This window comes from Lactuca virosa, chromosome 2 (genome assembly GCF_052849685.1).
Source record: "Lactuca virosa cultivar CGN04683 chromosome 2, Lactuca_virosa_CGN04683_v6, whole genome shotgun sequence".
In the NCBI taxonomy this organism is placed as follows: Eukaryota; Viridiplantae; Streptophyta; class Magnoliopsida; order Asterales; family Asteraceae; genus Lactuca; species Lactuca virosa.
Window position 1 is genome coordinate 309,452,783 of NC_136427.1, and position 14,454 is coordinate 309,467,236.

Genomic DNA, 14,454 nt, shown 5'->3' on the forward strand with positions numbered 1-14,454 from the left:
GATTATTTCCATGACTTTCCTTCTCCCTCTCTATTTTCTCTCTAGTTTCTTATAAACAATATATACCCATGCATGTTCAAGCTATTCACTGTCAGACGACATCGTTTGATAATCTTTTAGTCCAAAATGAGTGTATTTTGCAAATCCAAAATATCAACCGGAAGGCGTAGCTCGAAAAGCTCGTTCTAAAGTGAGCATATATATATATATATATATATATTATTCATCTGGTTCGTTACTATGGTCCATATATATATATATATATATATATATATATATATATATATATATATATATATATATATATATATATATATATATATATGGACCATAGTAACGAACCAGATGAATAATATGAGTAACCCGATTTAAAACGGGTCCATAATCCAACATTATGGATTATGTGGTTATTTTGCCAAAAAATTATAAAATTTATTATTTGGTTTAAAAAATCACTTACAAAATTGGTTAAGATTATTCAATTTCCTATATTATTTGTTTAGTTGTAAAGACTTTTTTATATGTTAGAGATTAAGATAAGAGAAAGTGTATACGCTTGGAAAAAGAAAATGACCAATGAAAGCACACTCTAACTTTATTTGATATATTTCATTTATGATATAGACATCTATATTAATATTTTAAAATTTAAATTCTGTTAAATATACAATTCATAACTTATGAGATGCCTTTAGAAGTGTGGAAGTTTTATATTCAATAATCTAAGTAATCGCCGCCGTCCGTAGATTTGTATAAGTATTACTTGCATATTAGGTGTGAGATTTGTATATTATACGAGTTGATTAAAAAAATTTAAATATAAGGTATATATATTAAATATTTTTAATGTAAAATTTTGAAATAAATACAAATGAAATGATGAATAAATAAGTAATTTAATCTTATACTAATAAAAAACTATTGACATGTTTTGAATAATTGTGTTGAATATCAAAATGTGAAAATTAAATATTATTTAAAGTAAGTTTTCAAAATAAATACAATAAAAACATGAACAAGTGGATAATTGAATCTATACTAATAAGAAAACTATTGATATATCGTAAATAATTGTTATGAATAACAAATTGCCAGAAACTTCTTTAAATACAACATTAGATGTTATATTGTTAAGTTTACCGTTATTGTCTAAAGTTAACTTTTTTTAATTTTATTTGTTTTTAACTTTGGACAATACATTATACAATTACTTATCACTGAAAATTGATTGTCTCAAAAACAATCCTCACATACAACCAATGGATATTGTATTCTTTAAAATGTGAAAATAATCATTTCATCCGAAAACGTTATTGACATTCTTGGAATAAACATACATTTTTCTATATTAATTTCAGAATTCATCTTTGATTCTATAACACGCTTAACCGATGTTATGATTCTTAGCCTCGTTATTTTTTGTTTGTACTTATTTTTTTACGTTTCGACGTAACTTTTACCAATACAATCCTCAACATGTCGAAATGTAATATAAATAAGCACGAACGAAAAAAATAAGCACGTTCATAAAAATAAGCATTAAAATATAAAAAAAATTACGTCGAAATGTAGACGAACTCAAATTTATATCGACACGTACATAAAAAAAGCAAGTAATTTTTTGTAAAATAAATGAATGAAAGTTCTAAATTTACATCAAAACGTTGACCAGCTTAAATTTATACCGACACATACATAAAAATAATCACATAAAAATTAGTTTTTTTTTAAGTTAACGAACGAAAATTATTATATGTGATTCGACTCATACGTAGGAAACATATATAAAATTAAGTACAAAAATGTAGAAAAAATTACGTCGAAAGTAGATAAACTCAAATATAATACATTTTTTAGGGAAAATTTCACCTATATCCTTATAAACTTGCATAGTTACGTCTATATCCTTGTAAAACTTCAAATTACATCTATATCCGTATAAAACCTATAAACTCACATATATATATATATATATATATATATATATATATATATATATATATATATATCCAAATACTTAATTTAATGATAATTAATATATATATAAATAAAAAAAACATTATATTTAAGCTATATTATAACTAAATCACTAAAATACTCATTTGCAATCCCTCCCATAATCGATCTCCTTATTCACGATATGGTTATTCACGAATTGATTTTTTGTCGCTTCATATTTTGCATAATTAATTAGCAAACCCAATTATTGCATATTCCTAATTGATTGCTAAATAATATTTTCCATCTCCTACAATTGATTTAGGACACATGCGATTATTCTTTTCTAAACAATTTTATTTTTCCTGTGGTTCTTTAGTTACATGTAAAATAACGGATAAACTAATTTCAATATGCGTGTCAATATTTTGTAAAGATTCATAAAACAAATAGGTCGAGAATAACAATGTGAGAGAAAAATGATATTGTAATGTTACAAGTAAATTATTTTCTTAATAATAAAAAATCAATTTAAAGATATTGTTTTCATTTTGTTAATATATTAAATATGATTAAATTAACTATTTGTGTATATATGTGAGCTTATAGGTTTTATAAGGATATACATATAATTTGAAGTTTTAGAAGGATATAGACCTAATTATAAAAATTTACAATAATGTAGATTAAATTCTCATATTTTTAAGTTAACAAACAAAAGTTATTACATGTGACCTGAATCATACGTAGAAAATATATATAAAAGTGAGCATGGAAACGTAAAAAAAATTACTTCAAAACGTAGACAATTTCGAATTTCAACCAACACGTGCATAAAGCAAAAACAAGTAAGTTTATTTTGTAAAATTAATGAACACCACTTCTAAATTCACATTGAAACGTTGATTACCTTGAATGTATACCGACATATATATATATATATATATATATATATATATATATATATATATATATATATATATATATATATATATATATATATATATATATATATAAGCACGTAAAAAATAGTTTTTTTTTGTTAATGGACGAAAGTTATTAAAGAAAATTAAATTATATATATACTACAGAGGATAAACACAGAAGTTTAGAAAATGGAAGATGAAAGTAATATTTTATAAAGTTCAAAGTGAAAGGATCAAAATGAAAATTTTAAAAGTAAAGGGTGGAAAACCATAAACTCATAAACATAAAATATCGATAAAAATTACATAAATGGTCCTTATGGTTACCCATGGTCACAAATTCGGTCTTTCCTACCTAAAAAGACCAAAAGTAACTGTATGAATAAAAATGACCATTCATTCAAGTTTTAGAAATCACAAAGACCATATTCGGCAAAAAAAAATAGCAATGACTGAGTTCGTGAATTTTGGTAAGTCACAAGGACCATTTATGCAATTTTTCTAAATTAATCTATACTAATAAAATTAATTAATATGAATTCAGAAATGGAATATTATTATCTATATTAATATATATTAATTAATATATTAATAGAAATAGGAATTTAGAAATTGAAGGTTATTAATTATATTAATATACATATACATTAATTAATTAATATGAGATGACAATTAATAGATGAAATTTGAATAATAATAAAAAATACAAAAATAACAAGTGGAAAAAAATTTTAAATTCATAGAAAATGATATGTGTCAAATTCAATGGAAAGTTAACATTTGACAAAAATTATCTTTATTTATTAGGATAAATCAATTTTATTATTATTATTCATCCTCGCAGGGTCGGCCTTATGTTTGATTGTGTAAAGGTAGGACTTAGGGCCCCAAATTGTAAGGGGCCCATTTAGTTTCAAGGCCTACAATTCTTTCTACTACAATCACGCCACAAACGATTAAACTTCCCTTCTTATCTCCATAGTCGGACTCAATTCTAGGCCTTCTGCCCTTCTTCTCCGATCGTTTCTTCCACAGTCGATTGAATCGTTGGCTCGCTGCTAACCTGTTGGCTGCTGTTCTCGGCTTCTAGTCTCTCGTGTTTCTCCAGTGATCAAGCCTCAAAGTTAAAACTCTAAAGTCTAAAATCAAAGTCAGGTTACAGGTAATCAGGCAATCAGCTATTTTGTTCATCTGTTGTCATTGAATTTGAAACTGTATTGTGCTTCAATGCTTGTATTTTCCCTTATAAGTTTTGATTTTCCTATTGTCTGATTATGTAATTGGGGATTAATAACCAATTAGCTGAAACCATTAACCATTCAGACCAGTGTCACTGTGAGCATGTGACTAATTAACAATTTGTTATTGTATAAATAGATACACTGATGCATAAGTAGAGCAAATAGTCACTAATAAAATGTTGAAATCATCCATAAAGTTAATAGTTCTACTCCCTGTACATAAATATAGCTTCCCATGCTTCTCGACACAAAAATAAAAGTGAAGTTCTCATATTAAAAAGTTATAATAAATATTTATGAAAACTTATAACGAAATACATTATTAAAAGGTATTTTTTAAAAAGCAAATATTTGGTAGAAACAACTAAAAATACAAAAATGGTCATACCGATAGCCATAAAATAGTAATGTACTTTTTTATAGTTTCTGTCAAAAAAACAACTGTCACAATTCTTTGTGAAATATTAATATCTATCTGTTTGTATCTAAGATTAATGAACATGATTTCCAACCGAACTGAACTTGGACCTCATTGGCAAACGACTCTTAGTAATTGGTCTATCAAAAACACTAAAATGAATTCATGACTAAGACAATTTTAATTCTTTATGTTTTTAACAGTAAGCATTAGGATCATTCTATCACAAGCAATCAGGGCCCCAAATTTTTGGTTCGTTTAGATCCCCAAACTTGTTGAGCCGACCCTGCATCCTCGTCTAGTTACTTGCTAGGTGTGGGTCTCTATTCTTTTAATATAGTTATTTACCGGTTCCAAAAAACTTGGATATTGGCTTTTGTTAACGTTTGAAGTCGCATAAAGAAAGATGCGATCATGCGAATAAACTATTACTATATAATAATTGACTTTCGAATAAATCATAAAAATTAACATTATATGAACTTATTATGTATTTTTATTAGAATCTTAGAATTTAAAGTCAATCTAAAATCATAATTTATATATGTGAGTAATATTTGTATATATTTTTTATGTTATTCATATTAAAATATTATTTATATCATAATAATATTTATATATAATATTTTATCATTGTATTCATATTGGAATAATAATGTATTTACATTTTATTTATATTGTAATAATGGTCATATTGGAATACAAATTGATGACATTTTATTAATAATATTAATATTTTATCATAACATCAATCTCTAGGTGTAACAAATTATAAGATTATTTTTGCAATTTAAAACAATATTGACATTTATAGAAAATCAACCCAACAAAAGACTGAAAGAGATAATTTTAAAAGCAGTGATATTGAACATTTTAATACGAAAATATATTAAAAAATATTTGTTTTTGTTTTATAATATATTTTAATTTTTTTATAATCTACTCTAATAAATAAAGAGTTTTTTACTACATGTCACACTCTCATTCAATTTGCCAAATGTCATTTTGTGGTTATTTTGAATTAATTTTTTTCCACATCATATTTTATGAGTTTTTCTATTTTAATAAATTTCACATAATACTTTAATGTAATAATTACAATAAATGTACTAATAGATGAATATCAATTTCATTAATGGGTTTACCTTCTTATTTCAAAATTTCCAAATTAAAGCTTATCAGTTTATTTTGTTTATTTATTTAAATTTAAAAGATAAAAAAATCAATTTTAATAATTCATTATTTTTCTTATTTTCTTATAAATCCAAAGGTTCTTAAATATTTAGACATTTATATTTTTTTTAATTAACCCATGTAGTACATGAGTCTTACACATAATGAGAAACAAATATAACCTAATATTGCCACATGTCCTTCTTTCATTTATTTTGACATATGTTATTTTATGGGAGTTTTAAAAATTTTATTTTCCTTTTGTCATTTTTAGGAATTTCCATTTTCTTAAAATAAAATTACATAAACTTTTAACGAGTTCTATAAGGAAAGAGAATCATTCTATTAATTTGATAATAAATTTTTATAAATGTTCCAAATTCTGTTATGTAAAAGTATTACTTCATAAAATATTTAATGTTTATATATTGATATTAAATTTTTATTTTTAATAAACTCGTATAGTATACGAGTCTCACACCTAGTTTATATTGTATTTGTTAATTCATGTTGTATTAGCATTTTTGTCTTGTTAATGAAATTTTTATTGGAATTTGCTAGTATAAATTATTTTTATTGGAACTTGTTGGTTCTAATTATACCAGGTTTTTGTAGACAAAATATGTGTTTTAGGCTACAATTTAAACTAAAATCGTTACATTTTAAGTTTTGTAACTTTAAAATTCCTGATTTATTAATCAAGTAATTTAACTAAATAAATAATTAGCCTTTTTTTAACAGTTGAATGGTTATATATTAAAAAATTGAATGGTTATATATTAAAAAGTTAGAATAAAACTGACAAAAAATACAAAGTATTAATCAAAAGAGGATTTTTCAACCAATCCATCCAATAAACATTTGACTTTGTATTCCTATTGACATAAGGAACAATAATCAATGATTTTGTCTACTAAATTATCTCTTCTAACTGTTTGGCTACTAAAGCTAATACCACTACGAAATTTCTATATGATCCACCAAGCCGTCATAATAATTAGGGATGAGCATCATAAAACCGAGTATCCGTTTTCGGAATCAGAACCGTTTCATAACTGTCGGTTTCGGTTCTGGTTCTTAAAATTTAGAAACCAAAACCGTCTCAGAACCGCTACTCGCTGGATACCCGTCGTAACCGTCTCAGAACCGCTACTCCCATGTCTTGTGATTTTTAATCTAGCATTTGAGTTTGTTTATTGCACCCATAAAACTCACAATCTCCTAAACCCTATACAGGTTGATATTTGGCTTCAAATATATAAACACAAAAATTAAAGAAGCATCCATTAACACCAATTATGTTGTATGCGCTTTCATCACCAGCAACTGTCACTCAAAATGATGTGCCCTTCAGGCCATCATCGCACCACCGCCACAACATATAATATGTCGGCGCTCTCCAGAAACACTGGCCTTCACTAAATCCCCGCACATCCTTCACCACCACTGTTTTTTGCTATCGATTCTCTCTCTACACACCCACTACAATTAGGTTTTTTTGTGGCACCTCCATATTTTGTTTTTGTTTATTGTATTTTACTAATAGGTTAAATGTATTTATATATATATGTATGCTTCTGTTCTTGAAAATGGGTTTCAGGGAATGACATGTCCGACAAAAACACATAAACGAAGCTTCTATGTGAATAGACAAACCAGAAAACTGATCTATCAAGTTCGATTCCAGTATCATCCACACCTTCACATGTCTTCTCTCTATTCCTAAGAATCCAAACAATTGTATGGTGATTGCTACCTGATCCCCCCTGTTTTTACGTTTTCTAGATTTCCTTAATTAATTACTTAATTCCTTTTCTTCTTTTTTTCCCTTCATGCGTTGTTTGGATAATTAAGTATGTGAAAGTTATTTCTTTGGCAGGGATATAGCTTCAGCCTCTTATCCGTATTTGAAAATCATGGGTCTAAATGCTTTATTCCACCTTAGCTTTGATTATTGTACTCGAGTTCACGGCAAACAACCTGTTTATGAGAACCGTTACTTAGTGTGATAAAAGTTATTATCATTATTTAATTTATTCTTTGGCTTTTATTTCCATTTTTGAGCCTATTCAATTGATAATTTGATGTTTTCATGTAAATCTAGGGTTTGACAGATACCCTAACCCCTTTTTCTTTATTTCAGAAGCCTGATGCCTCTACAAGCTAAGAGGAGAAGTAATCATATGCTTCAATTGTGGGCTACATTTTGTATTGAAATTTTATATTTATATTTGGTTTAATGGTTTATTTGTATAAAGCATGTTATTGGTAAGGATAACCAAGTTAGAGAGCATCTTCTTATCTACAAGTGCTTATTGGGATATATTTTGCTGGTCATGGCAGCACCACTGAATCGGTAATGTACATTTAATTAGTTTATAGTGTTTTACCATCTTTTCTTTTGTAAATGTCTTCATTTATAGGCATATCATACTACTGGAAAGCACCATCAAGAGTTTTTGGTTCAATCCTGGAAGAGTTATTCCCATCATATATAAAGTCAGTCTGTGATTATGTATCCACACTAGAAACAAGTAACATAGAAAGAAGGAGGTAAAATATATTCAATTTACATTAACTAATTTATTCATGTTTTTAACTCTTATATGTGCAACGGGTTGATGATATTTTGCAGTTTATTATGGATTTCACTAATCACTATTGATGTTGAAGGCTTTGGTCATTTTAGCAAGTTTGTATTTCTACATGCTTAATTAATATAAATATATATTATATATTTTCGATTTTAGTTTATTTGATGAGAAAAGAATGGTAATACTAATATCAAGTACGCGTCACTTAAGGAAATAACAAATATGCATCAGAATAGTCAAGAAATGTACCTGGTAACAGTTCTCATGTTCATCTATCTTAGAATTCAAGGGAGAAAAAAAATTATGAACGAAAAACATAAAATTATTTTAATTTAATAGTTAATAATACAAGAAAATCCAAATGAAAAAACATCATACAATGAAATGGATATGTACTTTCATGCAAACATTTGTTTGTGCATATTCTTAGGTTAATGTAGGAAATGACAATGAACTTTCATTCATATGTTTTAACCTTGTCTATAACGTGTGAAAAACTGAATGTTATTAAGAAAAAAGGTTGCCTCATTAACATTGATTGTGAGAATGATGAAAACCGACTAATCTGCAAAATATGTGGATCGTATGGCCTGATAATGTAGTTTATAAAAGATTGGGGTGGAAACAATGAATAAAAAATGCCCATGGTGCAAATGGAATTGTTTGCTGTTTGTGGAAATGCTAATGTAATAGATATTTGGAGGCGATGCTGCAATCATATATTAATCTATGTTTTCTGTTTGTGGGAACTTTTTAGAAAAGGAATACTCATTGTTCTTGCAAGTTGCAAGGGGATAAAGTTTAATTTGAATAGTACATTGTTTTCATTTTTTACTTGGTTTATTATCACTGATTTGTGAGTGTTTTTTTTTTTTTAATATATAAAATTGATACAAAAGCAAAGAAAGGATAAAAGATAAAGTTTTGCATAAACTAATACAATCTTATTAAAAGCAAATAACGAAAAAATGTTTCATAACTAATAATAGAAAACGTAAATCTAATTATCATGAACCAAAATACCGCCATAATTTTAAATTTTTAATATTAATCTAAAACAATCTATTTATATTTTTAAACTAAAATATAAATGAACTTTTAATTTTAATCATAACCAACCATCTATATATAACTAATCGTCTACCACAAACCATTCCCGGAAAAAAAACCAATTAGCATCAGCAGAAAAATAATTATAAAAAAACTATTTTCCATACTAGATGGGTAAAATCGTTCAAAAGTCATTCAAACATTCATTAAATGATATTTAATCATTTCTAAATCAATAAAAAAACAAACCAAATGCATATAACAAATGAAAAAACAATTAATATATATATTAAAAACAAACATTCTTTTTGTCAATTTCTTCGCATTCTAACAATATATTAAAAATACAGTAAAGTCCCAATATTTTGAAAAAAGTTTTAAAAAAATCATAATTTTTTTTTTGAATAAAAAAACCCAGAAAACCAGGAAATTCATTCGGTTTAATTTTTTCATTACTAAGCAAGAAGCTGACGTGGCATGCCCACGTCATCGCCCATATCATCTCATGCTTCTAGATGGCATGCAACATGGCATGGTTACCTGCTGAATAAAGATGACTAAACTGAATGAATTTTTCCCGGTTTTATGGGCTTTTTTATTTTAAAAAAAAAATTAGGACTTTTTAAAAACTTTTCCCAAAATATTAGGACTTTACTGTAGATATCCCTAAAAATACATATCCACCTAACGTAAAATCAACCAATAAAAATTTATTGCCATGTATTTTTTTGGAATATGACATGACTTTAAAAAAATATTTACCGTCGTCATTTTCCATCGGTACCAAAAATGTAGCTATAAAGGATATATTTTAGGTAAAAATAAATTCAGCGGAAAAAATACATACATAATACACACAAAAAAACGTCCATTAAACACAAAAAAACTCTTTCAGAATTAACCTTCAATCAACCAATGCATTATGTGTTGTTTAGAAATGTTTTGGAAGAAAACAATAATCGTAACCGCCGCTTTGCGCGGGTCAACTGCTAGTATATATATATATATATATATATATATATATATATATATATATATATATATATATATATATATATATATATATATCCCTATTCTAATAAATGAATAGTTTTAATCTCATTTTGCCAAGTGTCACTCTAATACAACTCCTCATTAATATTATGTCATGTGCATGTAGATATATTAGGCAACTCATTTCAAAATTCAAATTTACATTTTCTAATTATATGTTAAATTTGAAGTTGTAATAACTTTAAAATTTTGATATATCTCTTAATTAATAATTTATTTAAAATAATTTATTTAAAATAATTGATTAATAATTATAAATTTTTATTATAAAAGTTTAATTAATTTTATAACCGGTGGTTCTCACGGGTTATAAACTAGTATATATATATATATATATATATATATATATATATATATATATATATATATATATATATATATATATATTTGTGTGATGTTCGAATACCTTTAATGTTGATTACTATCCTGGTTACGGTAGGCATTTGAAATGATTCTTTTTACATTTTAATATATAAAACTAAAACTAAGTTAATGGCTCTTAATATCCTACATATAATATGGTTGTTTACGGTTAACTATTTAGTTTTGGAATTCATTTTAATATAAAAACTAAAACTAAGGGCGTGTTCGGTAAAAATAACTGGTAGCGGGCTACGTGTAGCTTCTAGATGGTAGCATTTTGTTAAACGCTATGTGAAGTAAAATTTAGATTTGAAGCGTTTTGTTTAAACTAAACGCTAGAAGCTTGTAGTGTTAAACGAGAATTTCTATTCAAAACAGATTGTTTTATCAAACGCTAGAAGCTCTCAAACGTTCCCAAATGCTCTGTGCCAAACACGTCATTATAAACTAAAAAAACAACCTACTACAATTTAGGATATACACAACGATTTTTTTTCCTTTTAAACATCCTTTTATAATATTTATAAATTAAAAGGTAAGCCATGAAGTTATAACTTTTTTCGTAATGTAATTATTTTCTATTTTCTTAAAAATAAGACGTCGGGTATTCGGAACTGAAACCGGTTCCGGCAGTTTCGGGAGTGGTTCCAAATCTTTAGGAACCGATACAACTGGTTTCGGTTCCGGTTCCGGTTCCAACATTGTAGGAACCGTCGGTTCCGATTCCTCTTAATTTAGGCAGATATCTGTCTATGCTCACGCCTAATAATAATAATAGTCTCAATAAGATTGCTTTTAGAGGCAGACAATTGGACCATATCAATCCAATGAATTACATCAACCACCTCAACAAACAAAGGAATGTAAAACATCACATCATTTCTTAATGAAACTCCAAATAGTCGTGGATATCTCACATTTAATAAAAATATGAGACAAATCTTCAACTTGCATATCGTAGATCTTACAGAATAGTAGTTAGTAATATCAATACCTTTGTTAACAATGTTAACACTTGTTAGGAGTAAAAAAGGGTGAGGGATGGTACTAATACTAGATTTTGGAAATATGTAGGGGTGTTCGTTTGGATGGATCGGTTTAATCCGATCCGATCAAGTGAATCCAAATTAATTTCGGTTTTCAAAACGTAGATCCAAATAGTCCAAACTAAATTCAAATCTGATCCGATCCAACCAAATTATAATTCGGTTGGATCGGTTTTTTACAATTCGGTTTTCAAGAATTAAGACATTTCAACAAATATATAACTTTAGTATTAACATACTCTATAATGTAAACTAAAAAATATTGTTTAATTAGTTGTGAATTAAAACTTATAAATAACTATCAAGAAAAATATATTATAGTTTACTACTTTATAGACAATTTTTTTTATAAGAAGTACATATTAAAGTATTATAATAGATGAAAAAATTTAATATACTAAGATAATTATTTAGTAAATTTATAAAATATTATAGATATATATTAAAAAGAACAAAATAATAAATTGCAATTCGGTTTTTTTGGACTATTCGATTTTTATTTTATAAATCAAAACCAATCCGAAATCCAAAATAATAATTCGGTTTTGCTTAAAACCAATCCAAAAATTCAAATATCCGAACCAAATAGTCTGATCAAAATTGTCCAATTGGACAATTTAGTTTTATCCAAATAGTGAACACTCCTAGAAATATGCACCAAAATGATGTCAATTGTTTCATGTGTTACTTTTATTCTATCATAAATTATGTTTATTATTTTACTTTATTAATCATGAGTATAATATTCTAAGTTTTATATTTATTAAATAATTTATTTTCATTTTATTAAACATGATTAGGTATAATATAAATATAATAACTTTTTTTGTAATAATATTTTATAAAGTTTTTATGACAAATAAAAATAAATAAATATATAAAAAGACTAATAAGTGTTTTTGACAATCCATCTGGCCTCTAGGATATTTTTGGTGCAAAAAAATGATGTAAGATTGCAAATGAAACATTATTTGCATTATTTTTTTTAATACTTTTTTAAATATAAAAAATAAAGTTGGGTTATAGATGATCTAATACATGATAGTTGTATGTTGAGATTATAAATTTTATTGTTAAGATTGGTATAGACGAATAACACCCTATCAAATATCGATTGTTAGTGTATTTATAATTTATTAGCATCCAGATATAATGAATAAGAAAAATAACATGACATTCTTTTGAAAAAGAAGATACATTTCAATCTTGAGAAAATTCGGACAATAACCAAAAAATGAGATTGGTTTGAAGAAAATAACCAAGGAAAATCAAATTTTGGAAAATGACCACAGGATCCGCAGAGCACCCTCTGCGGAACCATTAAATGCTCTGCGGATCCTCTATAGCTCTGCGGAATTGCTGTTTTTTGATTTTTTTAATTTTTTTTTTTTCGTTTTTTCGTTTTTTTTTTGTGTTCATTTTCGTTTATTAATATTAATTTTTTTAAATACACTAATACCTTATGTGATTATGTAAATAATTTGACAAAAAAAGTTTAAAATAATGAACTTATGTTTGATATCAGTCCACATAATTCTTTGGGAATCTACCCTCTGCGGATCCATTAAAGCCCCTGCGGATCCAGCTACAGCTCTGCGGAATGTTGGTTTTTTAATTTTTTTTTGTTTTTTTTGCGTTCATTTTCGTTTATTAATATATTTTTTTTTAAATACACTTATACCTTATGTGATTATTATGTAAAAAATTTGACAAAAAAGGTTAAAAATAATGAAATGTTTTATGTAATACGTTTGCTACTTATGTATGTTTTCATGTATTTGTACTTATAAATAACGTAATACAAACCAGTGCATATAAATAACCTAATTAAAATTATATAAATATTTCATGTTTTTTATAGGTTACAAAACATACCTTAGAAAACATAAACATACAACATTCATAGAAAACATAAACATACAACCTTCATAGAAAACATAAACATACAACCTTCATAATAAACATACTTTGAAATAAACTTCATTCATTCAAATCGAACCACAGAAACTTTGATATGTTTTCGTATTCCGTCCATGGGTTATCTGTTGCTTGTGTCCCTAGGTTTACTGTCTCTTGCGTCCATTGGTTATCTGGCTCTTGCTGCCATTGGTACTCGATGCAACCCTGCCATTGGTTATGTGGCTCTTCCTGCGGTTGGTATACGGTCTCTTGCGCCCATTGGTTATGTGGCTCCTGCTGCCATTGATGTTCGGTCTGTTGTGTCCATTGGTTGCCTGGATGCTGCTGCCATTGATGTTCGGTCTGTTGTGTCCATTGGTTGTCTGGATGCTACTGTCATTGATGTTCGATCTGTTGTGTCCATTGGTTGTTTGGCTGCTGCTGCCATTGTTGTTCGGTATGTTGCGTCCATTGGTTCTCTGGCTCATGCTGCCATTGGTTTTCGGTCGCTTGCGTCGGTTCCTCTTCTGTCGCTTTTGTCCCGCTCCCTGACGCCCCGATACGTTTTTTAGTTTTACTTTGGTTCTTTGGAACGATTTCCTTACACGTCATATCATTATGAGTTGTGCTATGACATCTAGTACACCTTCTTATTTTTGGTTCATCACCTTGAGATGAAATACGATTGGTGTTTTTTGGTCTACCGGATTGACGTATTTCCATCACAGGAAGGTTAACAACCATAAGGTCATC

The 14,454-nt window shown here is 27.0% G+C and overlaps 1 long non-coding RNA gene across 2 annotated transcripts; it reads left to right on the plus strand.

Annotated features, from left to right (window-relative positions):
* Positions 1–6,910: 6,910 nt before the first annotated feature.
* Positions 6,911–8,433, plus strand: LOC145161638 (uncharacterized). 2 transcript variants are annotated; one of them, XR_013738576.1, is made up of 3 exons: positions 6,917–8,052; positions 8,120–8,249; positions 8,332–8,433. It is a non-coding gene; the product is annotated as an uncharacterized LOC145161638 (long non-coding RNA). The 2 variants fall into 2 exon arrangements; XR_013738575.1 differs by having other exon boundaries at positions 6,911–8,249.
* The last annotated feature ends 6,021 nt before the right edge of the window (positions 8,434–14,454 follow it).